The sequence below is a fragment of the Onychomys torridus genome, chromosome 2 (assembly GCF_903995425.1).
Source record: "Onychomys torridus chromosome 2, mOncTor1.1, whole genome shotgun sequence".
Taxonomy (NCBI): Eukaryota; Metazoa; Chordata; class Mammalia; order Rodentia; family Cricetidae; genus Onychomys; species Onychomys torridus.
The window spans coordinates 6,019,412-6,023,751 of NC_050444.1; positions in this window are offsets into that span (position 1 = coordinate 6,019,412).

A 4,340-nucleotide genomic window follows, 5' to 3' on the forward strand; every position below is an offset into this window, starting at 1 on the left:
TTTACATTTCATAGGTGTTGTGGCAGGAAGGGAAAAGATGATGTACGTGTAAACAAGCAATGTAATGCAGTGTTCAGAAACAGCAAGATGGCCATGTGCCAGGACTCACTCTTCTGTCTCTAAGGTGTTGACCTTGGCCACGTAGTTGCTTGGGATGAAGCCTTCTCTCTTTGTTGAAAGGGACTTAGCTTTCCACCATTCCCCATGCCTGGAATGGAAAGAGAAGTCATGATCTACAATGGCAATTGTATTGAGGTGTTTATTTTGCAGAGTGAGGGCAAGTGGGAGCAACCCAGGAATCCAGAATCCAAGAGGAAAATTTCTTCCTTTTCATATGAAGGTATGCTTAGTGACAGGAGCAAAAAAGCATGCTTAGAACAACTTCAGTGTGGCTCGATATGTTCAGGGATGCATAGAAAAGAGTTGGGAAAATGCCCATTTTATAGAAACCAACCATTTCTCATTTCCCCACGTGGCTGAGGTGTGTTTTTTAAGGATTCTTGTAGCAATCAGAGTCAAAGGAATACTAACTCAGAATTCTCATGTCATAAACTCATTTGTAAAAACATCTACTTTCCCCAGAGATAGGTGCCATGAATAAAGAAAAACAACAACAAAGATAAGCCCAAACCAGTTCAGAGTGAGCCTCATCACCATGACACCGCATGACACTGCACTAGCCCAGAGGGCAGAGGTGAAGGAGGAAGGGCCAGGCCCAGAAGTAGGGCTGAGCTACAGAAGGGCAGGATGGGATGGGTCCCTGGAAGACTCCATGCTCCTCTTCAAATGCCCCCAACCCCAGACCTTGTCTGTGAGAGGAGGCTGTAATTAACTGTGGGCTGTACCTGTGAACTGTTCACCCACACAGGCAGCCTGAGCCTGCTACATCTTCCAATTCAGCCATTGTAGACTGAAAGTATGTAGAACTCTTAGGCTGAAGTTTCTATTTTTCCATGCAGGGGTGTTGAATCTAGGACCTTGCCCATGCTAGGCAAATTGGTATGTCTATGTTTTCTCCTTCTTCTCTGTTTCAGTACAACATAAGGCTATTTTAATGGCCATCACAATCACATTGTATTAGACATGAGACGTCATCCAGAGCTCTCCAGGCTCCACCCCTAATGGGGAACAATTTGCAGTGGACAGCTGCCTGGCGAGGGAGAACAATTCTTTGGGGATGTGGCTACTGGTAGATGGCCCCACACTCATGTATTCATGGGCAGCACTGATTGGATTTAGTTGGTTATGAGAAGGAAAGGAGGAGGAGGTAAAGTTGGGAGGGGTGTGAATGTGGAATGTAGGGGATATTGGAGGAAGTAGAGGAGGTGAATATGACCATGTGGTCCAGGAAAGCATTCCTGATAGATGCTCAGAGACAACTGTATACACACACACACACACACACACACACACACACACACACACACACACACAGGATGCTGTCATTTCCATTTCAAAAGTTAAAATTCCAAGGAACAGAGTGAGTGACTTTTCAAGGTCATGCAACTGTCAGAAGGAAGGGCCACATTTAAACACAAGCTCATGCTGAAGCTCTGGACCAGCACTTACCTCATCTCTCTTAAGGGAGTCTCCCCCTCAACCCCCTAGGGCAGGTCTGGGCCAGGGTGCTGCTTCATGCAAATTCAGTACAAGAAGGAAGTTAGACTTAAGTGCTGAGTTCCTTGTTCTTCCTCCTCACTGCCCTGTGCCCTGTGGCCTGACCAGGGTCACATGTGTGAGTCAACCCACAGGGGTCAGGGAAGCGAACCATCCAGGCAGCTTCAGGGCAGACATGCTTAAGCTGAGCACGACTCTCCAGCATGACTGTGGCAAAACCTTGGAAATCACACCAACTGGCCTGTGAGCTCCATCTAAATCTATGCAATATAACAAATGAAAATGGCCTTTGTGTATGCGTGTGTGCACACGTGTGTGTGTGTGTGTGTGTGTGTGTGTGTGTGTGTGTGTGTGTGTGTGAATGTGCTGGTGCACTTGTGTTTGCAGGTATGCAACACAGATGTACATGGGTGTACATGCCAGAAGATGGCCTCATCTATCGTTCTTCAGATGCTGCCTATCTTGTTTTTAAAAGACCATCTCTCAGGCCTGGGACTTGCCAAGTATGCTAGACAGGCTGCCAGAGAGTCCTCCGGTATCCACCTGTCTCCAGCTCCTCAGTGCTGTGCCAACATACCCTGCCTTTTCTTTTTTAAAGGTGGGTCCTGGGAACTAACTCAGGTTTGAGCTATCTCCCTAACTCCACAGTGGCCATCTTAAGTAGCATGCCACACAGAGCCAAACTTCTTAGGTAGCACATTGGTAAAGAAAGAAACTAATGTCTGTCCTTGTTGGGAGAAACGACAGAGGTGCCCACAGCCACACTTGAAAGGGAAGTTCCTTCTGCTCTATTCCTGCTGCCTAAGCAAAGCGAAAGACCAGTCTGCGAGAGCGGTGGCCAAGGTGCTACCAGGGCCTGGGTACACTTACTCTTCCAGGACTTTCATCTTTTCTCCTTTCTTGAAGGACAAGTCATCTGGGTGGATGCCATCGTAAGGGTACAAGGCTACCACAATGTCCCCTTGCTCTTCTGGATCTAAGAACAAAAGATATAAGCAAAGCCCTTTTAAAACCTATCAACATAAACCCAAAGGAAGGGAAAGCAGCAGAGAGAAAGGCCATGCAAGGAAGCTGTGTGCTCCCTACCTACAAATAACACAAGCTGTACATTGTGTACACCAAACTCACAGGAACCTACTGTAATTTCAAAACTGTTTAGGAAAGGATGTACCAAGGTCCCGAAAGGCAGAAGGCACTTTAGTATCCATCAGTGGAATGAACAAAATGTGACATATACATACAATAGAATAATATTCAATTCAAAGGAATGAAATCCAGATATAATGTATTGTGTGTCAACACAATATACTGTAGATGAGCCTTGAAGACCTTAGGTTAGGTGAAATGAGCCAGGCACAAAATGGAAGCAGAAATCAAGAGAGACCTGGTCTCTAGGAAAGTGGGAGGTTTCCCTCTGACCTCTGCATGTGTGCTATGGCATGTTCATGCCCTGCCCCCACACACGTCAGACACACACACACAATTGTGGTTAAAATATACTTAACATCAAATGCAGCACCTGACCGTATTAGTGCTGCCAGCAGCATTAAGTCCACTTATGTTGCTGCAAACCTAAAGCACTTCCAGAACCTTCCTCCTCTGGTCAGCCAAAATCATGCACTCACCAAAGCCAGCTCACCGTCGCCCCTCCATGGCCCCTGGGGATGCCCTCCTGACTCTCTGTTGTCCGTCTTTCTAAGTCTGACTGTCTATGTGTCTCATCACCTGAATGACATTCATCCCTGGCAACTGCCCTCAGTGGGTTCCCACCAGACTGAGAGCCCCACCCTCCTTCCCAGCGCTGCACGTCACAAGTGCATTTCTGTCTCAGCACCTCTCCCAAACCGACCTCCGGGAGCTCCTGTCCTTTGCCTCACGGCCACAGTCTTGTTGCCAGTGCGTCTTCCCACCTAACCCCTTTGTCTGCAAGCCCTGCCTGCTCCATGGCCCTCTGTAGTCACCTCCGAGCATTTCTCCCATAGCATGTACAATTAATATTTCAATGAGTCTTTGTTTATCTTTGACTCATCAGTGTGTAACAACAGTGCCTCGAAGAGAGTAGGTGCTGAGTGAAAACTTGCTAAATCATTTTATTGGCCACTTGAAGTGAGTCACACCTACCTTCCTTGCTCCTGCAGCTCTGAACTAGTGACTGGAAGAATGTGTGTCATCTTGAAGGTTGTCTGGGTCGCAGGTTTGAACAGGGCATTTTCACTTTCCCCTTTTCTGGGTTTAGTTACCTGCACAAAACTTGCCTGGGGGGTCAAAACAAGTGAGGAAAGAAGGAAGTCGAGTCTGAGTACCTGGGCTGTCAGAGAAAACAAGAGTGGCTTTGCTTCACATTTCTTGTGGCATAAAGAACATCAGGAAGAGCGAGAATTTATAAAGGAACCATTTGAAACTGAGTGTGGGGGCTGGGGCAGTGCACAGCAGAACAGGTTTCTCTCTGGCCTTTCTGGGCCTCCCATTGGTACAGAATTCACCTTGATTCTGGAATTCACATGGTGAAGGCACGCTTCTCTACAAAATTATGATTTGTAGCTGGTAGAAAATTTTTCAGCTGTTCCACCAAGTGTTTTAACCATTTCCTGGATTGTGCTCTGTATTACACAACCAACTCCTTGTTCCTTTAAGACACGTCAGCTGGTACAAAGTGTTTCTTAGCTCAAATTTTCCTGGTGCCTTCCCACACTGTGTGACCCTCTTGTTGATTGTAGACCCTC